Source organism: Anser brachyrhynchus (genome assembly GCF_964034855.1).
Source record: "Anser brachyrhynchus genome assembly, chromosome: 6".
In the NCBI taxonomy this organism is placed as follows: Eukaryota; Metazoa; Chordata; class Aves; order Anseriformes; family Anatidae; genus Anser; species Anser brachyrhynchus.
This window is the reverse complement of record NC_137700.1, coordinates 24,950,054-24,977,234: the sequence shown is the minus strand read 5'-3', so window position 1 is coordinate 24,977,234 and position 27,181 is coordinate 24,950,054. Positions and strand designations below refer to the sequence as shown.

The 27,181-nt window shown below is 46.5% G+C and overlaps 1 long non-coding RNA gene across 1 annotated transcript in view; it reads right to left on the bottom strand.

Annotated features, from left to right (window-relative positions):
• Positions 1-27,181, bottom strand: part of LOC308197007 — a 318,880-nt gene that overhangs the window by 68,719 nt on the left and 222,980 nt on the right. The window contains exon 6 of the long non-coding RNA XR_013952526.1: positions 24,877-24,984. This is a non-coding gene — a long non-coding RNA (uncharacterized lncRNA). The remainder of the gene's footprint in view (positions 1-24,876; positions 24,985-27,181) is intronic.

Here is a 27,181-nt window from a genome sequence, read left to right as displayed (position 1 = left end):
CATCCCAGAGCATGCTCTTTCCAACCTGGCTTTTAAACAGCCCATTCCCCCAGATCTCCTCCCTCACGCCCTCCCACTTAGCCTCATGCTCCTCCTCTGCCATCCCTCCACACTCTTCCTCTTGCCCTTTCCCTTCACTTTCTCTCTTCACTCTGTTCCTGCCCTCTCTGTTCTCTACTTCTCAAGCTCTTTGATTCATGGTAGTCTTAGAGCAGAGGCTCAGGGCCCCTCCTCTCTTACCCACTCATTCTATCATTTACCAAAGTGCCTTCACGTTGCTCCCTCGGTTCCTTGACCTGGTATCTGCTCCCCTAAAACCAGCTTATTCCCCCTTACCGCTCCCCTTAAAGCCAGCTCTGCTCCGCTCTTCCCCACTGCCCTCCTCTCCCCACTTCAACTCCTTTCTACGCCCGCACAGGCGAAGCCAGCCTCTTCTCTCCCTCTCCCCCATGCAGCCCCTGGCCCATCCCCTCCTGCCTCTCGCAGCCCTTTCTCATGCTCCCCCTCCTCACCAGAGCCTCAGCGCTGCAGCCTTAAAGCAGGATAAATGGATATGGATATTGTACAATAAAACCTTCAGAATGGAGAGTTTTGTGCAAGTGAACAGCAGCCAAGCCTGAGAGACTGAAAATTGGATAAAGGGATTAAAACAGTAGCACATTAACAGGAGATTTAGAGTGTAATAAACTCATTTCATAATAATATGTGCGTTGGGGCTGGTAATAAATCATCGCGGGATCCCTGCCTTCCGCGGTGCCGGAACGAGGCAGTGACCCGAAAGCGGGGTAGGATTTCAGCGAGATGTGGATTAATTTCACAGGGTTCTTGGCCAGGAATAGAGCGGCTGTGCCATTGCTGTACAGCTGCTGCTGCTGCTACTGCTGGCTTTTTACAAAAAAAAAAAAAAAAAAGGGAAACAAATGAAACCAAACAAGAGGACCTGCCAGGACCGTCTGGCACGTGTGTTTGTGGAGAGAAGTGGTCAAGTGGCCTTCACCAGCACAACCCCAGAGGCCAAGCATCAGTACTTCTCAGTCACCTCCCCAGACAACGACCTGCCCCTTTCTCATGCGGACTCGTAGGGTAAAGAAGATAAAACAGCAACAGGGAAGAAGCCAGCTAGACAAAACCCCTAGTCTAAGTCACCACATTTAGCGGCCCAAATACCCATGCATCTTTGTCAGAAAATATTTGCTATAACTATGTTATAACACCAAAAGGAAGTCAAAAGAATTTAACAACCACATGTAGTAGATGTATCAGACTGCTGGGTAGCCCATAATGCACCCTTCGGTCAGGTGAGGATTGGGAAGGGCTTAGACCCGACTTGTGTCCACTCAGCAAAGCCCATGAAAGGCTAAAAAATAGATGAAGCCTCAGACCAAGAAAGGGAGGAGAGAAGCATGCTGGAATGTTCCCAGAGAAAGAGTACAGATGGATCAAAGCCATAACGCAATTAGGTGAGGCAAGGACTTTGCAGCAAGAGGTAATAAAGGAATAAAGAACAGAAAAATGCAGTACAAGTGTCCTAGAATAAAAAACAAAGGGCTTGAGGAGGCCCTGGAGAGATAGGACAGCGTGATCAGTTCTGAAGCGAGTCGGGGTAACAAAAAAGCTTCCCAGAAGAGGAAGCACTGAGAAACATACAGCAATCGAGTAAGGCACTGGTCCAGATGACAGCAGAGCTGGGCTCTACTTGCCACTGCAGCCATGGAGCTTGCTTGGCTGGTGAGCTCTCAGGGGAGGACCTGCTTTGCTTTCCATAACCCATGAGAGTGTGGACCAGTGCCTGTAAGAAAAATATATGGGAACACGTTGATATACATGGAATTAGACATGAAAAAGAACCTGCATGGAAGAAAAGACAGGATATGGACCACCCTCAATGGAAATTCTCTATGCATAAGCCAAGGATAACCTGGCAAAAGAAGGAAAAGGTAAATTTAGATGAGAGAAATAGGACATTGTGAAGACTGAGGAGGAGGGAGTGAATGGCCAGCAGACCAAAACTGAAGTCTCAGAAGAAGACTTAAGGGCTGGAGACCTGTAGGTTCATGAAGATTTTTCTTGGCAGGTGACCCCTAGGGTTATCACCACAATGCTTATTTAGTCAAGGCCAGAGTCACTACTCTGAACTTCCCTGAAAATATTGTGTCGTGCTATCCAAATACAATGGTAGAAAAAGTCATCAGCTCATGATTCAGCCATCTACCAGCATGAGCTGACTGAGGATGTTCAGACCAACCTGCATGTAAATGCCCCATAAAAGGCAGCCGAAGCTTGCGCATGAGGCAAAAAGCTTTGTTCATGTGCAGGGTCTCTTTAGATGTGTGATGGCTGCTCAAAACTCACCTATGATGCACAAATGTCCCAAGGAAACCCTACTTCTTTAACAAGGGGAGTTCTGCAGCATCATACAGGTGCATGCAGAAGACACAGCAACCACCTACAACATTTTTACAGGGGCAGACTGGGAGTTAGGCTAAAGAGGCATCCATGGACTTTTAAAGAGGTATTTGGACAGACATCACATCTGTTTTTTTCTCTTGCTCCTCATCTATTTTCTCTTAGACTGTAAGATTCATTGTACTTAGTGGGAGCTTTGCAATCAACATTTACATATGTCCAGCTGGGAATCAGCACCAATAAAGTGAAAAGAAAAAAAAAAAAACAAAAAACACTTCTTTCTTCAAAGCCAAGGCTCACATGTTTCTGAGGGCAAGAGCTGCTTATCTGCTCCATCACATGCTCACATTTGAATGGCCTGGAGAGTACCATCTCAAAGGCTCCAGGGAAAGCTACTCTAGAAGGACAGATCAAGGGAAAATTCAAAACAAGGAGAAAGGCAAGACTACAGTAAGTAAATAGGGAAATGAGATTCAATCAGACAGAAGGGCTGAGTGTCCCAGAGCTGTTTGAGAGGTTCAGGGAGTCAAGAGACAAAGAATGGGTCCCAGCACTGCTTTGAAAGTCATGTCCACAGATGTCCAAGATAAAATCAGGAGAAATGAATGGATAAAACATGGGGTCCCAGCAGACTGAACCCCCCAACTTCTTCCAAAGAAGCTACCCTATTTGTGAAACATTGCATGGCTGAATAAAAACCAAGCATTTCATAGCCAGGAACATAAGCAGCCAGTACTATGCTGAAGGCCTGGTTCTCACCCCATTCCCAGTGAGGCCACCGGCCTGGCTGGGGAACAAGGGTCCTGCACAAGGCTGTTGGTCCAGCCTGGGCCTGGGCCAGCTCCCCTGGTCACTGACATGGCCAGGAGCAGGTCTAACAGAAGTGATACGGATCTCATTGCTTAAAGTGCCCGGCTGGGATGGAGCACATCTGGCCTTGTTCACCTTTGGAATCACTCTGCTAGGACTCGAGCTTGGCTCTGCCCTTTGATGCTTGTGCCCAGAGAACAAGTTTATTAACAATACCAGGTCACTTTCTCTCCTGCTGGCTTAGATCAAACAGGTTAACAACCGCTCAGAAAATCCCCATGGTATTTATGCAAACATCCCTATGCACCCACCACACATTTTGATTTCCATGAAACCGTGCTGTGTTTCGAGGAAAAAGGTCACTAAAATTATTTCAGATGGTCCACCACTCCCAGTTACCTGCTTCACACTCTTCTGGAGGACTAAGGGGGAATACTCACTACACAATACATTTTTGCTATGAGCTGCTGCTCAGCACAGCACTGAGTTCAGAGGTTCAACCAACACCACTGACACTCTATGGCCCTAAGGCCTACTGCTGAGGTCTCTTGTGGCTTTTATTTATCCCACGCCAAACAGCTCTACTATAAGGCGAGGGTTAACTTCTTGCTTTGTAGCATAATAAATGACTGAAAAAAGTCAACACCTATCATAGCAATTTTTTTAATCACTCGAAAGATGTGCGGTAAGCAAAGGGTTGGGTTGTTCTTTTTTCCTTAACAGAAAAAGACCTGATTTAAAACCACATTTTTAAAAAACACATTTCAGATATCAGTCCCAGACTGTAAAGGCAATTTTTGTCTAATAAACACAGGAATGGAATGAAAGATTCATGTTTTAAAAATACATCAGTTAAGACAAACTGAGTTTTAGCAAGTCCCTTAAGATAAAAAAGCAACGTATTTTAAAAAAGAAAATAAGAAGGCACAACATCAGTAATTCTTCAAAAAAACTGAGGGTTTTACTCAAAATGTATTTTTTTAATAAACACTAGAAAATGTGGGTCAAAAAAAACAAGCAGGTCTCAGGTTGGTTGTCAGACCAGAGCAGTGGGAGAAAGAGGAAGCAGGGAGGAAAAGCTTCTTCTCGCTTCTCGCCCTCTGTGAGCAAGGGGTAGCCCCAGCTCAGCAATGACACACGTGGAAAGTCAGGAGCCCCCCAGCTCCACCCCGGGTGGCCAAACAGGGCTCCCCGTGAGGTGACAGTCCCTGTGAGCAGGGCTCGGGGCCCGCTGCCACAAGGCGCGCAAAGGCCGAGGCCTTCGTGCCGCTTTGAGCCCGGCGGGAGGGGGTCGCGCAGGTGAGCAGCGCCGCCGCTCATCTAAGCTGGCTTTCAGTCATTACCGCGGCTCTTGCCACATCACTGAAGTGTAAATTCACTCAGTAAATCACACCGGCTTCACCGTTGCAAAATAGTACTCAAGAAGCACTAATAAAGCAGGAGAAATTGGATTTGCATTGAAGTCAACCTGCCACTTCAGCTGTCAGTCACTGCCAGTCAAGGGCTTGTAAGCCCCATCCAAGCAGGCTTCCCGGCGAGCAAACTGGCCTGGGAAACACGGGAAGCCGAGGGGAGGATGCCAGTATTGCTCAGCCCGGGACCTTCACGTTCCCTCTCCCCACAAACACACAGCAGAAGAGCCAACACGGCCCAGTCTTGCATTACAAAACCTGGAGGACAGGGAACCACCGCAGTATGTTACTCTGAAGAGTGAACTGGAGAGCCAGGGGGCTGTAAAGCGCCTTGATTTCTCTCCTGCTGGATGCAAGGCAGGTGTTTTCTCCTACCCTCTTACTAGGTGATATTTAAGGAGAAAATTCCAGAAATGCTCCAAGCAATTTGACAGGCCATTTCAGCTGGAAAATACTGGGAGAACGGATCTGGAAATGCTGAAGGACCTGAGCTCAGTGTCTTCCAACTGTTACTTCTTGGCTGCGAGTCAAAACAAATTCCTTCATGTAAAAATGGACCACCATCAGAAAAAGGGCTAAACACGGCTAAAATAAAAGATAACCTTTTCTGCTTAAATAGAAAGACTTAGATAGCCCCCAAATTACTTTTTGTTGTTGTTCATTCCACCAAACCTACTGAAACATTTTTAGTACCCTTTGCTGTCACCTGACTTCCTAACCAAGGGTCTGAGCCCCACCATAAAGCAGCCTCTACATCTGTCCCTCCCCACCCCAGCTCCTCAGGGAGTGCCTGCAGACCTGGCACTGATGCAGGCACCCAGCACTGTCCCACTGCCAGCAGGCAGAAGCTCCTAGAGAGACCCACACTGGTGTGGCTGGGCCTGGCCAAGGCAAGCAGCACGACACGACAGGAACTGGCAAACCCACAGTGACGAAGGATTCAGCGAAGGTTAGCCTCTGACAGGGCTTTAACACATTCACAGTCAGTGAAATGCAGATAGCAGGAGAAGCTAGCACAAGAAGTCTTACGGCATCAGTCACTCAGCAGAGAAGACAAAATACAGAGTACTAAGGATCTGGTGTGCATGCAGCAGCAGGCAACCCTGGGAGCAGAAATTACCAGCAGTCTTGTTCATTACAGCTGATCCAAACTTATCCAGGATGCCAATTTTGATTTATGCTATTTTTCTTTTTCTAAAAGCTGTCAATCCTGGTGAATTGTTCTAACCACCATATAATACAATACTCAAAACTACAACTTTGTTCCACCTGTAAAAAGAAGGAGCAACTCTACCAAAACAAAACAAAAACACAAAACCTTTTCATGTAGATACCAGCCCTCTCTCACACATACACACGGAAAAAAAATAGAAAGAAAGAAAGAAAGAAAGAAAGAAAGAGAAAGAAGAGATTTTTAAAGCTTTTTTTTTTAATTATTATTATTTAATGAATGAAAACGTAAAGGTAAAATGAAACATCTAGCAATGCACAAGGAAGAATAAGGGACTTTTTTATGTGAAAGGTTAGGGCTGTTTCACAACATTCCCCTTCTTCACTAAGATGAAAAACGACTCACAAAATGAAATTAAAGCTACCTGATTCATTTCCCCCCAGTTGGGGCATAGGTACAATGACCCCCTGCAACAGTTTCAGGGTCGCCCTGTTGGAAAGGGCCACCTTTCAGGACACCTTGCAGCTATGTGGCTTGTGAGCTAAAACACACCATTGATTTTTTTATTTTTTTATTTTTGTCACAAAATGTCATTGCAATGCAGTTGCATGATACCGTGCTGGCCAGAAATCACCTTCAAGACAGTTTAGTGGTATGACATGGTACGTCGTCAACAGTAAATCTGGGCTGGGAGGCAATAATCTATTCCAATGCTGATCACTGAGGACATCAGAATCAATTAAATGCCTGCTGTTAATCATGCTACCTGGCCTACAGACAAACCACCTTGTTTTGTAACCTTCTATGCTTTTATTAGCTGAGCAGGCTCATATTAGGTTGACTTTTGGATAGGAGAGCTGCAAAGACCATGGAGTATCGATAGAAATTGAATTAATGTATTCAAGCAGTGACTCCATTCTTAGAGATTGAACCCTGGGGAATTCTAGTGAGTGCTGCTCAGGTGAGCTCTGAGCTCAAATCTTTGATTTTCTGCAGTCAATACTTGCCACCTGTTGGGAAGACCAGCCACATTTACCAGAGTGCCATTGCCGAGTTCCTGCAGGGACAGTTCCTCCCTATTTAAATTCCAACTAGAAGGCATAGTTGTCTTCAGTTCCTATGCAAAGGAGTTATTTATCACTTCCTTGGATGCAAATGAGTGCAGACACAAACAAGTTGCCTCACTTTGGCAGAACAATCAATGGTACAAATATGAAATCAAGAACATTACAAGGCAGAAATTCTGCAGAAAAGCACTCAAGCTGAACAGGATTTATCAGAGTAAGGTCACTCTGGAAAAAAAAAAAAACAATCTCATAAATGGTTTAATGAGGAACACAGATGATCAGGCACATTGTATTTCTGTCTGCAGTGGTGAGGCCTCAGCTGGAATTATTATATCTAGGTCTGGACCCCAACATTCAAGAGGGATGTTGGCAAGTAAGAGCTACTTGTGAAGAAAAGCAACACTGGTCCAAGATCTGGAAAGCGCAACCTGGAAAGCTAGAAAGAGATGGAAGCATTCATTATAGAGATGAGAAGCCAAAAGAGAATCATCTTTCTAATAGGTAAAAGAACAGGGCTTAAACTACCATAAGACCTAGATCAGGTGTAGGGACGAAGTGACAAAGTTTCCTGTGCTACAAACTAGTGCTAGAGTCTAGTGAGGCACTGGAGCAGATTGGTGTAGGGCAGCTGTGGTGTCTTGATTGCTGAAAGCTTTAAAGAATAGAAAATCAGTTAGAAAGTTAGAAAATACCCACCCAAGGTAGAACAGGCCTTCCCCTAAGGTAGCGAGATGGACTGGATTATCTCATGGTGCTATTTCCAGGCTTAATTTTTCTGATAATCATACTCAGATTAAAGAAACTAAACCACAGTGAAGCTGATTAAAGCTGATTAATATCAGGAGCAAGACCAATAGCAAGAGGATTAAGATGACAAAGAACAGAGATGCACATCACTGATACTTGCTTCAATAGTAGATGCAAAAAAAAATAAATCTGAGAATCAAAGGAGTAGAAGGGCAATTTACTGTGATTTCCCTTCCTTATTGTCCTAAAGTATTTCCAAAATGGCCATAATACATGTCTATATTTGCATAAAGAGATATTGCTCTTCAATATTTCTTTTTCTGGAGCTTTATTATTTTTTATGTTAAGCATTAAAGTTATAGTTCTCTATGAAACAGTACTTTCCAGTAAGGAATACAAACATTTTATTAAAAAATAAGAGAAAATACACTGCTTAGACTTGTTCAGAACCTTTCCCAAAAGAAAACACGACCAAACACGTATGTTTTTCAAATCATTCCATATCTACCTTTTCATCAGAAAGAAAAACAATGTTTTAGGCAAATGACTCCCCTCTTTTAGCAGTTCTGAATCCCAATTTCAGAATCAATCCAAGAGCATCTATGTTGTTGTCTTCTAGAAAGCAACATCAAGAATTTGGTGATCACCAGATACATGGAGAGGCAAGGAGCTAATGGTCTTGGGGTCTTTGTGGTTGTGGCACAGCTGGTTAGCAGGAAGCATTACTTGGGGTTTGTCTCTGGCACTGGCTTAGAGCATGTCCCTGCATTGCCTTCCTGTGACAACAACTCCCAAAATTCATGGGCAGAGATATATGCTGTGGAGGAGGCCTGGGCACCTCAGTATCCCACCTTATTCTGGTAGAAACATTCATTACACCTTTTATCTTCCTAGTACTTTAAGAAATGGGTTCCCTCTCCCAGCTGAACTTGAAAAAATCTGCTTCTGCTGCTCGTATAGGGCCAAAAATATTGCTGGAAGAATTTAATGGGATCCATTGGTATTACTTTGATGCTGCCCTTGGCCCTGCATGTTCCTGTTACATCGACCTAATTTATTGTGTGTAGATGGTACAACCCACACAAATCTACAAAGCCCAGGACTGTGTAACCTGCACAGAACATGCACAGAGTTTACTCAGGTTCTGCCACTGGAGCACAAGTGATGGCTGTAATGAGATGCCAGTGGGAGAAGGAATGATGGAACCAGTCATCATATTCACTGCCTCTTTCAGAGGGTGAAATGCAATGCTCATCCAAACACAACCTATGTGCTTCACTAGAAATTGGACTTAAACAGATTAAAGTGTGCAGGACCAGCTGCTCTCTCTGGGCTACATCCTCCCCTCATCTAAGCTGGCACTTCGACATTATCCTCACAGAGTCCTGTTGATCTGCTGCCACCTCCCTTGTCCCCAGTCAAGGATCTGGATCTTCCCAGCAGTGGCAAAACTCCATGTTTTTAACGCTGCTTGGTTGATATCACCACCAAATAAGAGTCCATTCATCACACGATCTATCCTGCTTTTCTCCCCCCCGCCTCAAATCTGCAATACAGCAGTTACTCTCATTTCTCTCAAAGGTCCTGTGCGTATGGATCTTGCTGTGAAGTAGGTAACACTTTGTCGGAACTTCATGGTTTTTATCACCTGAGTATTAGTCATTTTCAATATGTTTCTGTTGCATTAATGGAAAAATATGGGAGCCCTCCGGTGGTAAAAATAATACCTTTAATTTCCCATAGATGATAACCAGAGACTGTAACCTAGTAGATAAAGTGCCTGCTTCAGCTTTCAAAGGTGCAGATGTGAGCACAACTACATTTTCAACACATTTTCTGTTCATTTTATTCCGCTCATGTTGGTTTAACTTAATTAATATCCATTGATTTAGCAGGACCATAACAACAACAACTACCATCACCATTACTGATAGGTCAAATTCAGACATGCAGTAAAGTATGCAAATGTTGTAGGAGGAAGGATACTGGAATGATGGAAAATGAGGGCTTATTCTGAAGAAAAATTTAAAGAAAAAAGTCAGTCATGGTGTATGTAAATCATTGATTTTCACCAAGGATAGAGCATAGCTGATTACAATAAGCTGAAACAGTGAAAGTCTCAAAGAAAAAAAATTCTTCACAGGTATAGTTTTAAAAGCTATGGATTCCCAACACTGAACTTTTATCAGCTAACAGAACAGGAACATAACAGCAGCCCATTAGCTTCATTCAGTTCTGCTCCTTAATGCTACCTGCTTGCTCTTGCCCTAATTAAATTTTACCTGTAAAATCACTTTCACAAAAAAAAAAACACCTAGTGTGGTAGGGAGAAAAAAGGGAGGGAGGGAAGGAATAAGGATCAGTAACTTTGCCTTGGAAAAATGAAAGTGCAACAGAGCACTGTTTGAGTTGTCGTATAATAAAATTGTTCTGCTTTACTCTAAGCTTGTCCTTGTACTTTGGTGTTGCATTTTCTCTCCACAGCTCTTTAAAGTTGCATTTAAGTAACACCAGTCTCAAAACAAGTAAAAAATAGCTTACTTTGCATCTAAATATTAGAATATTCTGAGCTTTTGCATCTTTGCTTTTGGTCAGGAATGCAGTTTTCATCAAAAACAAAAACAATTCACCTGGCCTGATGACTGTCTCAGAGAAGTCAGGGATGAGGGGCAAAAGAAGGAATGATACATCAGAGCTACAGAACCAGCAGTGGGAATTATTCCTTTATTTTGTTACACGTGAATGTGCAAAACACTCACATAACTGTCTCAAAACCGTTCTTCTGGCTTTCGTAACTGCAGCTGAAAGGCAGACAGAGCCATGTGATGTCAATGCATGCCATATCCTCATTTGTAACACAAACCAGCTGTCTTCTTTCATCACCCAAAACTAATCAGAGACAGAGACATCAGTAACAGAGAGAGAGAATCTGGAGATGAACACCATCCCATGTCTCGATGTCTCCTCCAAAGGCACAAGCACGGGAAAATGCCGGGTAGCTCCAGGATCAATCACATCTTGGATGGGGACCTTCCCATTTCCTGCTCCACTATGTGCCCCAGCACACATGGTTTTGAACAATTCCTCACTCCAACAAGTCATTCCAGCCTCCCAGCTGTGCAACTCCCAGACTGAAGCACAATTTTTAGTTAACTAAAAACTATAGTTACTAGCACAAGCTACAACTCTACCTGATATCCTTTTAGCACTGTGCCTTGATCTGTTGCATTGCAGGGAAATAAAAGGTAGTTTGAGTCAAAAACAAGAGTGATAGTCATTCTGGAAAATCAAATATGCAAATCAGATAGACAACAATAAGAGGTGAGCCTAAAGCACACAGGGGTTAAAGCATTTCCTTCCCCAGCAGAGCAACCCACAGTTCAGAGAGCATGCTTCCCTCAGGCCTGCATGGAGCATGGTTCAGAGAGGAGGACCTGCCCTCTCAGACATGAGAGGATCTCTCATCAGGAAAGCAGAAGGCAAGATCCACAGTGCAGATCTGAGAGCAGAAAACATCAGTGGCCCTGTGCGGCAGCTGTTCTTCCTGCTAGTAAATAGGCTCAGCTCACCCTGACTATCTGCAGAGCCAGTTGCCTGATGCAAACACCGTAATGTTTTGCATCAAGGTCTTGCTTCTGTACTGTTCACAGTGCTGGAAAAGGAGTTTCCCAGATCTCCGCCCTCCCATCCCCAGACTATCTGTATATTGAGCACTGAAGAAAACAGAGTACAAGATGCCAAGAGTTTTGGGATGCACACTGCCCTATCTGGATTTACTTTAAATGCTTCCTTCGTCCATTTTTTGCCCCCTTCTCACTGATGCTCTATGAGGCTAATGGTGTTACATAGAAGAATGAAAAATCTCATGTTGTTCCCCAGATATCTCCAAGGGGAAGCTCAGGCTTTCCACCAAGACCCTGCCTACAACCCCAAACTTCAATAGTTGTTTGGGATCAAAATTGCCTTCATTAGACCCTGGATGAGATGAACAGGGACAACCCAGTTGTATTAGGCTTTTGTTGCCATAATCCTACTTTTATACTATTTTTATACTATTCTGGATTTGTCAGACTGGCAGAAGGTGATTTAACCATCACCATGGGAGGACTCACCAAGCACAGAAGACGTACAACTGCCCTAGAGCTCACAGCCAGCATTACACCACCACTTTTCATAATCAGGAGTATAGTCCAGGAAAGAAAGGAAAGTAAATCAGAAGAAATTTGCCCCACACACTACTCTATCACAAATAGTCTCATTTACAGAAAATGCTCTCTTGCCAGCCAAGAGTCAGAAAGCCACCTCTGCTCTCTGACTCCCCATGGACAGGACACAGCTGTACATTGTGGTGTCTTGAGCCTCCAACCACACACAGAGCATTTCAGAAATAATTCACCGGGTTTCACTCTAGAATCTCACAGTTGATTTTCCTCAGAGCTGGCATCAGGGTTGACCAAAGAGCAGCAGGAAAAAACACAAATATGTCTGACTGAGGAAGAGATCTGCCAGATCTCCCCTTCACACAGCACTTAAGTTGACTTCACCTGGTGTTAGGAACATCTTCCTCAGATCCAGCCCCACATTTGGAAAGCCATTCCTCATAGCCCTGCTTTTAAGCTGTTCAGATGAACACTATACATCCCACTGCTAAAAGCAGCCAAGCACAGGCAACTTCACTTCAGCATTTTGTGCTGCAGCCACCATGCACTGCTCTGCCATCGCCAGCTGACCCTGGGTGAGCACAGGAGAGAATGCATGTAGGCAGGGACATGCCTTGACACCAACTGCACACAGACACGGATTCCCTCCGCTGCTGCTCATGGTGCCTGGGGAAGATGAGATCTGCTATAACCATGATGCCAAGCATAGGGAGGACATGTCAAGTAGAATGAGGTGTCTTTCCTCCATGGGTTTAGACCTCTCCAAATCATTGTTTACTAGAAATCAAACAAGGAATTCAGAAGACAGCAAGCATTTCTGAGCCACCTCTTGGCACTGCAGATGGAAAAACCATAAATACGGGTTTTCCTCTCCAGCATATTTCTTGCTGTGACTGTCAGGTCAAAGACACAGTAACCTATAGTGATATGCCCCCACTTTTCTCATTCTACAAACCATGTATGTTGTTGGTCTCCTCTCCTCCACTTCCACATGATGGTCTTTACCCATCTGGAAGGTCTCCATGACCAGCTACATAGATTGGGTAGTATACACCAGTAAATTCACCAGTAACAGGAGTAATACCCTGCCTCTATTGCTCATTTTTAATACCCCACAGAAATAGTGGAAGACTACCAGAAAGCAACCGTGTTTCACAAAGGCTCTGCTCTATTGTTTCTTGAAGGCTTGTAGCAAATGTACTCTTCTGGACCTCCCAAATACCCTAGAAGATTACCATCCACATTTGTAATGACACAGAATTCCAGCTAGGGATTTATTTTGTTCTCCCATCTCCTTTTTTTTTTTAAACCAGCATCACAGCATAGCAGCCACCACTGCTGCAGCAGCTCCGTTCAAGTCACATCAATTCCATTCCCAGGGGTACAAACCAATTTCTCTTGTTTTTCCGCCCGTCTCTCTGGCTGAACCTCCAGCAGCCTTCAATCCCATTAATCCAAGCACTGCTGGCGATGACGAAGACTGATTTCACCAGCAAACGATCAATTTGTATCTCCCCCCCTTTTTCTTTTTTTCCTTTTTTTTTTTGGTGCAGTGTACAAAATATCATGAAAAAGGCGTTAGTGGTGATAGTTCCACAACAGTGAAATAATAGAGTAATAAGGCAATCCACTTTTGACCTTGCAGGACAGCTAATTCATCTACCCATCTATCTTAATTATTCCCTGGGTTACAAAAGAGAAACTGTACGATTCATTCATTCCACGGTGACAATTCCATTTTCCACCCCCAGTAAAGCACCATCCTTTCTCTGCAGTGATCCTGCCATAGGCCACATCCCTTCTCAGCCTACTCACACCAGCCCACATGCAAACAGTCATTAGAGGCCTGATCCAAAGCCTGTTGAAGTTGATCAAGTCAGGCCCTCACTGACCCCAGCGCACTCCAGACAGCGCCCTTCCACACCTCCCCCTCACTTCTGAGCAAACAAGGTGGTCATCTTTATAAGCCTAATCAAAAACAGCAGTGGGATCTCTGGAAGAGTAGACTGGCATTCAGACAGGCTAACTTTGTTCTGGGAATCTGATCTTTTCAGATCTCTCATGCTGGTGGAAAGAAGGTACCTTCCAGAAAGGTGTGTATAGTCTCAGCAAAGCCGATGAGATCTACCTGCACTGGATGAGAGGAAGACAAGACCTCGGTATTTGGAGAGCTATTGTGATAAGGGTACAGAGAAGACACAGGCAGAGAGCACAGAAGAGTCAAAGAGCCTCTTCCGATGGCACTGCTCTAAGTACTGCTATATATCATTTGCTGAATATTAACGTGGCTGGCAAGTTAATATCTGACTATCAACATGACCTTATATCCACAGTCTAACCTTCCTGCTGCTGTGCCTTGGAGACTGAGTCCCATAGCCTACCCATTTTTAGGTACTGTATCTACAAGTACACTGCACACACCGCTCTGACCTGCAGAGACAGGCTGGTGCAAGTGAATGCCTCTCACTGCTCTCTGAAAGAGCCAAGGTTCATCTTTACTTCCAATAAAGAAAGGGAGATGTTGGCATTTGCAGTGCCAAAATTTCACAAAAATCCTTGCAGCCTAACAGTTTACTAAGAAGAGAACTTACCACAAGGGAAGGTAAAGAGGAAGGTCCTTCAAAAGGAGCAATGGCAACTCAGACAAACACCACTAACTCTTGGTTGTTCCTCCTGTGAATTAAGCTGAAATAAAAGCAGCAGAAATCCCCATAAGGGCCAGCTGCCACGGGTCTGGTCTTCTCCTGCTGAAAGGATTATCGGCTGCTGATATATCATTGAAAACGCACACTTTGCTAGTGTACATTTCCCACTTATCTTCAAGGGTTTTTTTTTTTTTTTTTTAACTCCATCTTTGGGCTCCACAGGTCACTTAGTTCCTGTGCTCTGCAGCTCCAGATCCCTTTTGGCCTTCTCACTAGCTGGACTCTTTTCTCCTCACCCTCATCTGTCTCCCTTCACTTTATTCTCTTCGTACTGCTCAAACCTGCATCTCTGCTTGTCTTTCCAACACCCAAGTTCCACTTACCTAAAACACATACCCATCTCCACTTTTCTTCTTTGTCTGTAACAGGTCTCCCTAATTTGAAATCCTTTCCTGCCTGCTTTCTCCACCTCTGTCCCACTCATCTCCAACCTGTGCTTCCCTCCCATATCAAATCCATTATTTTTCATCCCCCAACCTCTCACCTCCTGGACTCCTTTGTCTCACACATTCCACCCTTGTGATTCACCTTACGAAGGCAAACTGATCTTCCACCTACTTCACTCTGTGGATATATCCTCTGCTCTCCTACCTCTTTCCCATTTTTATCTTAGTTTTCCCCTTCTTGTCTTCTATACTTGCTAAAGTCCCTGCCTTATTATCTCACCAACTTACTGCTTCTTCCTCTGCATAGCCCGCTCCGCAAGTAAATGACCTATTTCCCTCTGTGTCATGTCTAATCTAAGACTCATCTCATGAAGGAAGTGAGCATATTTTACATGAAGTTTGGACAGTGCCCTGTCAATGCACAGTGCTTCAAGCCATTGTTATTAACACACTAGTAACACAAAGATACCACCTCAGGTTCAGGTATCCCTGAGTCACCAACGCTGTGCTGCCACAGTGACTGGAAGCACCAGAGGCAGAGCAGGACAAGCTGATGGGCAGGCACAGCTGACACAGGTTGCTGCAAGCTGTTACACTGGAAACAAGAGAGCTACCCCAGCTCATACCCTACCTACCTCAAGCCCCAGCAGTAAAGCTGTACAGTGTCACAGTACAGAGTGACACAGAGCAACTATTTTTCCAATTAAGATATTTACTGCCTGCTGAGGAAAATGCATTTCAGTCCCTGACTGACACAGGTTCCATGGATGACCTTGGTCAATTCATATGACATGCTTGGGAGTCCATCCTCACACAAAGGAGGACCACAATCCTTCATTTGCTTCTTGGCATTGTGCAGACAGAATGACAGATGTCCTTTGGGGCAGGTCCAGTCTCCAGCATCCACATGTGGTTCACACTCTTCTTCCACAAGGCAGTCTCTTTGCTCCCTTTGGCTTTTTTCAGGTGTTTCCCTGACCCCAGATCCTTGGGAGTCTTCCTTAAGGTACAACATGAGCTTTGCTGTTTCCCAGAAGTCCTCTTCACCTGGTTCCCTCTTTCTGCAGTATATACAGTAATCCTCTTCCTTCCCCTTTGTCAGGCTGACCACATGTTCTCCTTCAAATCACCATCCAAGCAAAGCCCTGAGTCTAGTCCAGGTGTTAACCCATACACCCTGATGCAATGGGATTTTTTTTTTTTGACAACCTGGAATTCACGTTGAAGAATCTTCACTCTCCCTTCCAGAATTAAGCTTTCTTCACCTCCTGCTGTGCAAGTGTTTGTGGCATGCAGGAAGATTTCCCACCTGAAGCGTAGTTCCTAGTCTCCTTCCTGGCACTGGATAGGGAGTACAGCTAGACAGCTGCTTCGATCTTCTTGATGGCTGGTGCACGTACAAAGCTTTTGGAGTCTTGTACTTCCTTGTTCCCCCAGAGAGCAAAGTTTCTTGCACAGCTGAAAATTAACTTCTGGGGTTGCACTTAGTCACTTCTTCCTAAATGGCCTGCAAAGCAGCTCTGGAAGCAAAGTATTGCACTCCAGGGATCCCACGACCAACCTTACCCAGGCAGTCCTTGAGACAAAAGAAGGGGAGAAGAGCAAGAGGAAGGGGTGAACAAGGAGAATGGCAGTCCTGGACAAAGAATAAGTTTCTGAGAAGGGAAAAAGGAAGGAATGAGAATGAGAAGGGAATGAAGGAGAGAAAAAGGAATGGAGGGAGAGAGGGAGCAACAATAATAAGGTCATTTGTTACAGGAGCTACTCCTAGTCTGTGTGTATGTAACACAATTTGAGCTAATTGTATTGCCCTCACTTTGGGGACGCTGCTGTCTGTCTCTGAAGCTTTTTCTAATTTCCCCCCTTAATGTACGATTTCAGAATCTTTCATTCTAATGATTTTAATGCAATCAGCAAAACTATGCATGTAATTGTCTTTGGCACGGCACTCGCTGGAGTGGCACTCAGGGACAGCTCCCTGAACCCAGGACTCCGGCAGGAGAATGCAAAACAGGCCTGTTTTCAATCACCGCGGCAGAAGGCAGCCGGCAACGTCTGCGAAAGGCTGCCGAAAAAAAACATTTGTCGGAAGACAATGACAAAAAAGGGGGTCTCAGCTCGGTGCTATTCAGAGACAATTTGTAAGCACGGCTGTTGAAGTCGATCCAAAGGCTCCGGAACAGCTGGAGCTTTGCAGTGATTGATAAGTGCGCCCAGGAGAACTTCATTTCTGCCTGAATGAAGACAAAAGCCCCGCGATGCTGGGCGGATGGGTAATGTCACTATCATTAAGTAGTGAGAGTGGATATGCCAGACCTTCAGATGGGGACACAGTCAGGGCTACGAGGAGAGGTCAGGGCACCCTCCCTTCCTCCCCATCACCGCCAGCTCTTTCCCCTCCCTGACTCCCCCTCCCCAAACACACAGTTTCAGCACAAATACACCCTTTGCTAATTGTAATGCCAGTATAATAAAGTTCCCCTGGCTTATGAGTACCACAACACAGGTCTGTCTCCTCTTCACAGCAGCTGTGTACACGCTCCTTCCAACCCTGCTAGGGCTGTTCTACCAGAGGAGGCTCCAGGCCATCCGGATGGACCTTATCCGGGGACAATGTGACTGTTGCTCATGGTCCCACACTCAGAAGGCATCAGCCTTGACAGCCACCTTCAGTACCAAAAATGGGTGATTCCCAACCAGAGGCTCCTCATCTCCTTCCCCGTACTGCTCACCAACCCCTTCTGACACACCAAACCTGCATTTCAGAAGCCAAGTGCAACTGAAATTTTTGGACAACTCTCTGAGAACAGAGTCTCAGCACAGAATAAGCAAGCATGAGGTATACAAAGCTGATTACAATGGAACTGAACTGATATCTATGCACTTTGCACAGCGTCTCATCTGTCTTGAGGCTTGCCTGGTGTATGGGATGTTTGCTGACACTTTTTTCCCTGCAGTTACCAGATCTCACATACAACATTAAGTGTGAATACTACTAAAGCCCTAGCTCTTGGAGACAAGTCAATGAGAATTCCAGCTTTAGCTTTGTGCTTTTGTCACGGTGAACGGAAAGTTGGAAAATACAACCCAAGTACATTCTGCAGGTTCTGAAGTACAAGTCAAAACTAAGAGACTCTTTACTCAATTGCACGTGGTTCTGCCTATACCAAGTCAAAAATCAAAAGCTGTCTACTCAGTTTCAACATGTTCCATAATTATGACACTAGACACCTTTGTAGCACCACTGGGAATTAGCAGTGCACCACAGAAGCCATCACAAGACAGTTCACAGCGAGGGTGATATCCATGCATGAAGGGGAACAAACTGCTTGGAAGTGCTCCAAGCTTGTCCCTCAAATCCTCAGAGGATCTAACAGCCCCCATCTCAAACACGTGCACTTTCCACTGCAAGTACTGAACCTACCTCTTTTCGCCTCTTGTCAATGGCCAGCAATGCCTCACACAAGACAAAGACCTCTTCCAAACACCACACAATCATTCCTTCAGAGAAAGCAGATGAGCCTGAAAGAGACATGAGGAGCTTCAGAAGAGTCAGGTGAAGTTGGTCTCGGACCTCTTCCAAACTGTTGCTCACCCAGACCAAATCACACCCACTCTTTCCCCACTGCTCCACCTGTGAGAGCTCTGCAGTGCAGGGTCCTGGCTGCTGTTCAGCTGCAGAGCACCTGCAGCCTGAGCTGGGGCTCTGCCCTGCCCCAGCAACAACATTCCCAAGGGTCCCCGCTGCCTACCAGTGCCTAAATTCCTGCCACGTCACCACCATGCCAGAAGCCTTAAAGCAAAGTTAAACAAAAGCAGAAACTCCTGCTATTAAACTAGGGCAACATCGGTGTCACAGAGCAGATCCATATGAACGTTCAGAAGCTCCATCTCCTCCCGTGATGCCCATAACCTTCACAGACAAGCTGCCCAGCGGGAAGAAGCTGAGAGGCCTGCAGACGTCCTCCTTTGCAAAAGGGGATCTCTAGCACCTTAGCTCTAGCAACCAACTATTCAGAGCTTGGGAGGGAAAAATCTCCTGTTTCTCCTCCTCATCTGGTGACACCTGTGTCAGCAACCCTGTCTCAGCCATGGTTGTTCAAAAAAAAAAACCTACCATGCATGTAGGCCTTTCAACCACAGCCCCAACACACCCACACAGAAAGCTGCCGGACACCTCCGTGCCTCCTGCTGGTGGTGACAGCAGGGTCAGTTGACATTCCCCTCAATCTTCCTCCACTTTCCGAACTCCAGGAACCTTTTGCTGAAGCGACGATTTCTTTGACTGACTTACGCCCAGCCAGCATCTTGCTCTCTGCAGGGTGAGGGAGTGGCGCAGGCCGGCAGGAAAGCCAGCTCCCTTCGGCTGCTATTTGTACACGTCACTCTGAACCTCCACATTCAGCATTGTCCTTGCCAAAGCCCCCCCCAGGATGTGCACGCTGTTCCCTCCCTTGCTGTCCCCAGAGCTGGCACAGCCGGCCGCTCCTCCTTCCTGCCCTGCCAGCTAACAGCCACACAGAGCACTGCGGCGTGGGGGGTTTGAGGTGAGCAATGTGTGCTCGGGGCCTGTCCTCCCTGAGCTGGCACCCCTACCAGGCACGGCTCTCGTAGCATCTCTAGGGCACAGGGGTCACAGCAGACTTTCTGGAGAGGAGAACAGAGGCTCCCGAAGATCCTGATGGTCCCCACCACACACACACAAGGAACAGGATCCCGATGTCCCAGCAGCTTACAGCTCCTCTCCTCCACTGAGCGATGCCACTTCAGCCTCTAAACCTCCACGCTGCAGAGAGATGCGATGATACAAGAGCATCTGCTAAAGGCAGAGATGTTTTTTTTTCAGGACATGCACATTCAGCAGTGTTATCAGCAACACATCAGAGCAAAGCTTTAGCAGCGAGAAGAAGCAAGATACCAGGCTTTAATGAACTAATCTGGGCCTGCAGAGACTTTGTTCCAACTAAGTAAAGACTCCCCAAGCCTCCACTCAAGCCCCATCAGACCTAAGCCTCCAGCAACGTGACTGTTAGCTGCAATATCGTGCTCCCCATGCGACACTCCATCTCTTGCTGCTACCAGGCTCCAACTTCCAGAAGGAGGATCCATAAGGAGAAGTAATTGCCCAAGTGTCTCACTTGGGCAATTTTACAGGGCCAGGCAGGAGTGGTCCCTGCTTTTAGACCCATACAGGTACAGCCTCTGTACCCACCGTGGGAACACAGGGCAGAACCAAAGGCAGTCCCAACACCTCAGAGCTCTCAGTTCGGATCCAGACCCAAATGGCAGTGGTGCTTGGTGCTGGCAACTTCCAACCCCTTTGTGCACCTCCCTGCCCAAAGCCATGACAGTAGGGCCGAGCACAACCCCAAAATCTCCTCCAACATGCCTCTGTCCCCACTCTGATCTGTGGGGTAATAAATAGTGATCAATCTTGACAGAGAGCATCCAAGTGCCTGGCGTGCTGTGGAAGGTGAGGGCAAGGCAGGCTGCTGCAGGAGTGATCCCTGGCCTGCCTCTCGATATGACCCCAGAGAATTCACACTGCCCGCTCCCTCCTCTTGAAAGGTGATAACAAAGGTGTGAGTTTCTAAGCCTGACTGGCTCATAGAGTTAAAACCCAGTGAACCTGACCAGATCAGTGATAAAGCCCAGAGCTGTGCTGAATTGGTCATTCTCTTGCTCTCTCCTTCTCTTGCCTGACCCCTCTTTTGCATGGTTCAGAGAATCGGCAAAACTCCCTGACACAGAAACTGGAAGACACTCGATCTGTCGGTAACAATTTCCAGCGGCTTTGATGGGAGCAGGCAGAGCACAGGGAAGCTAAGAAAGGGAAAGTGAAGGGAAAAAAAAGGAAAAGCATTTCTCCTGCCTCCTGTTCTCCTTGCTTCCTGTCACTCATTCATTTTTTCTTTGGCTTTCCCTCTTTCCTGGTACTCTGGGAGCATCCTTCCTTTGCTGATGGATAGATAAGGCAGCCCATGGGCTGCAGGAGGTATCCCAAACTGTGTCATGAAACAGAATAATTAATCATAGAGGAAAGACTGCACTCAAAAAGGTGGATGAACCGTCTTACTTCTAAGTCCCTTCTCTTGCAGTGTTCTGGTTCCCCGTCCAGGCCTGGGGTTGCCTGCACTGACACGGAGACCTGGAACAGGTAGGAAGGCCAGTGCAGAAGGCTGTACTGATCACACAGAGCCTAGCTTTCATCACAACAAAACCAGACCTTCACATTGCCATACAAGCTGCACCTTCAGATAACTCGCACCCTTGGAAGGGTCAGTGCTTGAAAACAAGCCACCTGTACAGAGGCAGGATGGAAGAGCACCAGAGGAGAAATAGAAAGGTTTACAGCAGCAAAAATGCACAGGAGGTACTTGGCTACTGAATCACAGTGAGTCAGGTTTCTACATTTAGCCCAGGCACCACCTACATGAGATAGCAGCAGGATGACAAAAGGGCGATAACCACCATGAAGCCTTTTCCTTCAAAAGGCAAATCACATCTGGCTCAGAGACTATATAGCATTTCATGGCTAGAGAAGACCATGATTCCCTCCCCCCCACCACCCTTCCCTTGACACAGACAAACTCAAAAGGAAAGTTTCCCTTCCTCCATGGTGGAAACACCACCAGTGTGTTTACAGCAGGAAAGGGTCCCAGGATTGAAGAAAGGGCTGAAGTCTAACTTTGGAAGTGATCAGTGCAGGAGTTTCTCTCCTCATCCAGCTCTTGGCAGTGCCACAATCAGGATTCCATGGTGTCCATCCTCACTGGATCCCAGCATTGTGGCACATCAACAAAAGGAAACCCCAGAGGTGAAGTTGCAATTGCCCTCCCTGAGACTGCTGATCCAGAGCTGTGCCAAAGGCAGCTGCTTGTTCCCTCCTCCAGAGATAATTGCTTGTGTTTGAGACACCGCTGTTGCTCTCAGAAGATCTGGCATTTAGGTCTGCTGCAAGTACCCTGACCATGTCCCAGGAGAGCCACAAAAGGTCCACAGGTATTTGGTGTTTACTTATCCCCAGCTAGCCAGAGAGCAGTTACCGTCAGCCCACTGACGGGCCAGGTGCTGCACACAAACACTCCCACTGGCAGTACAGCCACAAATCAGCACCTGTTAGCAGGCTGCTCGTACTGCAAAATCCATCCAGGACAGGGGAGGGATCTTGCACGCCACAAGCTAGAAGCACATCCTGCTCGCTGGTGGGACTGGGGAGATCCCAGGAGTGAGATATGCAAATTCATCAGCACAATTAAATAGAAAGGGTCAGGTCGATTAAGAGAACTCACAGGAGTGAGCAGAAAGAGGCTGTAACAGAGCCCACCTTGCGAAAACCAGAACGCCATCCGTGCAAACCTGACAGCCATGTCCACTTAGACTGCGTAGTCTTCAGAGCAGCAGCTATCTCCTACCATGCTTTGCACAGCACCCAGCACCCTAGGCCCCAAGCTGAGACAGGAGCCACCAACCTGTGATGAGCAGCGACAAAAACATTCACAACAGATGATTTATGGAGTGTCCTTCAAGCAGAAATCATTGAGTGAGCCACAACAGTTTTCAGAGCCTTTGAAAACAAGTCCCCCTTTAGGGTCACAACTGGCCCAGATTGCCTATAACCCTACAAACTGATGCAAACCACGAGTGTCAAAACCTAGGTAGTCTCAGCCACAGGAAAGTCAAGGCAGGGAAAGCGAGGGAGCAGATCGGACTCTGCACAGCTGCACCCTCTCACCAGTTACTGTGCAGCTGATGCTCTAAGACTGCCCAACACGACCACACCAGTTTTGGACTTATCCCACCATGGCCATTTGAAATGAGCAGCCAAGTAGCTGGACACCAAGGATAAATAAGATTTCTACTGATACTGCTTCCACAGCAGGACACTAGAAAATTTAGCTGACCTTTGTTAAATAAGCTCAATGGGTCCCGTGAGATACAGTGAATTACTGTGAGCCAAGCAATGAATATCTGCCCCAAGCCACAGCCCGCAGAAAGATTTTTCCTGCGCAAGAGGCTGCAACCCGTCTCTGGGCAACACATTTCTTTTATGCAAGGGGAATAGGGCACCCCAACCCACTGCCAAGGAAGCAAGTTGTGCCCCATCTACAAAACCACTCAAGGGTATGGGAGACTGCACCAATGAAGCTTTTGAATTGTGGCACAGGAAACTTCTCAGCAAGAAAGCTGAGTGGCCAACATAGCATCTGCCTGCCTGGGGTCCTCAGGGAGTTAGAGCAAGGGCAGGCAGCACCTGGGAGACAAGCCCAGAGACATCAATGTTGCAGGGTCCCATTAATGTGCATCCAGGGGCACGATGCAGACCCAGACCAAGGCCAGATGCAGCCACTCTAAGTCTTGGTGTTCCTGTGGGAAATGTCAGGCCTTCAGGAACACCTGCCCACCTGTCCCAGCTTGCCCAGCCGCAATGCAGGCCGTGGCCTCTCCTGTAGAGGTGGCAGATGGGAGAGCAGTGCTACTCAAGGCTTTTTGATCCATGTCCTGAGGTGGGTCTGGTGGGACACAGATGTCACATGTGGCAATACCAGCTGAGACATCACCATCCTACAGCAGGAAACTGCTGTCCTACCGCACCTGGAGAGGAAGGAAGCTGTACTACACAGCTGCACCTGGGCCGTTTCATTCAGCATCTCCACAGCTGCAGCAGAAAGCTGAGCAGGGCTAGCCCCTTCAGAAGGAACTAAGCTAGGACAGTTTCCAACTGGCAAGGATGTGTCCAGCATCACATTTCTGGGTATCCACAATTGCTCCAGGTGTCACTACTGCTTCCTTTCACAACATCAGAGAGTGAGAAAGAACAGGGAGGGGAGAAATGAGATTGGAAACTATTTTCTTCTTGTCCTCCTTCTTTAAGCAACCCCTGGTTAAGTGTTTAGACAGATACCTGGATTGCCCCTTCATGGCAAATTGAAAAAACATCTGCTTCGGGTTGGTTTGAGCTCCCTTGGTTTTTCTGTCTCCCCCCGCACACACACCCAACTCTGGCTTCTCAAAAGTTCTAACTGAAACAGATCACAGTTTCTAACGTCCATAAAAACAGGAATATTTTTATTTTTGAAACCTATTTCAGTGGCCCCAAGGGGCCACCTTATTTTCAATGAGGTGGGGGGAGGCTGGGGCAGGAACAGGGATGGCTAGGGAAGGAAGATCATTCATTGTGGCTGAACAAGCACAATTCCATTTGCCAGGCTCTGAAATGAGAAACTCGTTGCTGATGAAATGAAAAAAAGGAAAGAGCTCCTCTGTCATTTTTCTCCTTTTCTCCACCTCAAGTCTTTCTTTCCTTTTTCTCCCCCCGCAACCCCCCCAGCCTTCCAAGCAGGCTCTCTGGAGATGAAGGAGGAGATGCGCAGAAAGGCTGGTGTCTCAAGGGAAACCCACACCTCTCTCAATATTCAGAATATTAAATGTGAAATGACAGAGGAGTTATCAATCTTATTTTGATGGAACAAGGAGTTTCATTTGTTAGTGCAGGATGTGAAAGAGGCCTTTCAGAGCCATCCACTGACTTTTCAAAACACATTTTACCACTGGAGCTTTGCGACTGCTCATTGTACACAGTGTCCAGGTAGGAAGGGGAGCCACATCTACTCCTGCCAACCTGTCCTAGGCAGAGAGCAGGGGAGGTGCAGACGGGCAAAAGTACACACAATGGCAGTGGTGCTGTGCAAAGCAGCAGCACAGGGTGATGGCCAGCTGGTGGAAAGCCTTATACACTACTTCAGTTGGCCTGTAAGATCTGATGATGCAGCCCAAAACGTGTAACGAAGTCAGCCAGACCCTCTGCTGACACCAGTGACTACAGCATCTGTGAAACCAACTGAGCCTAATCCTTAACTGTAGGCTGACCCCAAGCCCCCTTAGCATCAGCATGTCAGCACTCTTCCTCACCTCCCTAATCCTAGCACACCCAGAGAAAAGCTTGAGCACGAACAGGAGAACAGCCTAACTCTGAGATAGGCCAAACATCCCCAACTTGATGATCACGTACCACACACGGCCGTCTGGAGAACTGGGTCCTGGCTGACCGCAGAGCAGCAGTAGAGCTGGGATTAGGCTCCAATGGGACCAGAGGGAAACAAGGCTGTTAGAGCAGCTCCTGGGGAAAAAAAAATACTGTCAGCATTACAAAGTTTCCTAGTGAAAGACAGCTCAGCTACCTAAAGAGCAGAGAAGAGCAGACACAGGGCAGGACTGCTCACTGGTAAAGAAAGATAGTGTTGTGGGCCATGGGCTGCAAGTTATATATTCTGGTCCATGTGGTTTTCTGGCTTCTTGTCAATCCTGCTCTTTATTAGGTTGGCATTTCTAACCCTTCCCTATGTTCTGTACTGTGTGATCCATAGCCCCCAAGCTTGTGCACTGTCCCCTTTTGGGGCAACCAGAAGGGACAGGTTTCAGTTTTCTCCTAATTCGTCTCTTAACACTGCCTGACTTTTCCTAATCATCAGCAGTTGTATTTGGGGCTGAACCAGCGACTGTGTGACCCGATTCTCTCTTCACTTGCTACTAACTAGTAAGAATTGCAGACAAATCAGATATATACAGGCTCCAGAGACCTGCAACAGACATGTGAGTTGCTCTGACCAACATTTTCAAGCCTTAAAGATAAAAGTTTGGTTCCTAAGTACACACTTACTACTACTACTGAAAACGTTCTGCTGCTCTAAAGTTAGCGTAAGCAGCACACCCATTCAGGAGGGAGGATAAAAACACGGATACCCCAACATATTCAGCACCTACCCTTGGATTTAAGAACCAGCTGGAGGAGATAAGTAAAACTCCTTTGTTTCCCAGGGAGCTACGCTGATGTAAGCTAACTAAAGGTTCAGGCCCCCAAGTTTTATACAGACAAGTTGGAAATGCTGGACTGCTGCTGTTTCCTGCAGAGCCAGCATATCACAACGAGGTGCTGTTGTTTATGACAGACCACTGTGCAGGAAAAATCTCCCGGTCTCAGACGTGGCCTTTCCATCAGAGGTCACCAAAAAGTCATCAGTGATTTCATCAGATATCAACCACCAACTCAATTGCCCTTACGTGCACACATAGCAGTAACAACGTACGGGTCACACTCATTTCCTTGTGTGAGTCAGTCACTCTGAGCCCAAGGCCACCAGTTAGGAGAAAGAAAGATCGCCTGAGATCCTGAATTAGATTTCTGCTTTGGCTCAGATCTCACTCCCAGAAACATGCCTACTGAGTGATTACAAGAATTATACACCCAGTGTAGTGTTACAGGAGGCTGTCCGAGGGAGCTGTACTGCAACAGCAGAGATCAGCGTGGTCCCACCAACACCCCAGCATCTCCGCACGGATTGTGGATCTGCTCCGACATCTGCACCCCACAAATTTGGCTACTGTCTGATGTTAGCATCAGAAAGACAATAAAGAGACGAAAGAGTAATACAGACATTTCCCACGGAGAAAACACTTGCTCTAGCTGTCAATGATTTACAGGGTCACGCTGTTCTTTGTTGACAGATTTTATTATTTATCATGTTCATTGCTGGTGCACTAAGCAGCCCCACATGCAGGAATTCGGACTGCATAGTGCAAGGTGCTGCACAAGTACAGAGAGCTGCCAGGGAGATAAAGGCACCTGAGTCCTGCCAGCTGCTGCCACTGCAGAAGATGCTGCAGATTCACAGCAGGACGTAAAAGAGGCAGTAGGGGAAGATGGCAGGTGTCCAGAGTGCCAGAACATTTCTCAGCTCAGCACAGAACAAAAAGATTCTTTTCACTCCATCAAGTTTATAGAGTTAAGTTCACAAACGCTAAATGCTTGCATCATTTTTAATGCTTTCTTACTGGCCACAAGGCTATCAAAATGCAGAGGAACTGCCTGCGCAGCCAGAATCCTGAACAGGAGATTACCCAATAATAATAATTATTATTGGTATTATTATTACAGATCTATACAAGCTGCCTCTATCAAGAGAGCATTGTATTCCCCTTGTGAAATAACATTTACTTTGCTCTTTAAAGACAAATTAGAGGCTTTACAGGTTAAAATATATATATACACACACACTGGTAAGCTACTCCAAAGCACTGAGGGAAGGCAGCAGCCTACAGCAAATACATACAGATGTACCTGCTCAGTCTGCAGTCACCCTTCCAGCGGTGTAAATCAGGAGCAACCTTCCTGGAGCCAGAGCACCAGATACTCCACTAATACAGATCAGTGCAGCTCACTGGCTTCGTACGGAAACCTCACAGCCACAATACAGGCACAAATGGGCGATCGGGCCCGTCTGGGCTCAGCCCGTGCCCGTATGCTGTTGTTCGCTCAA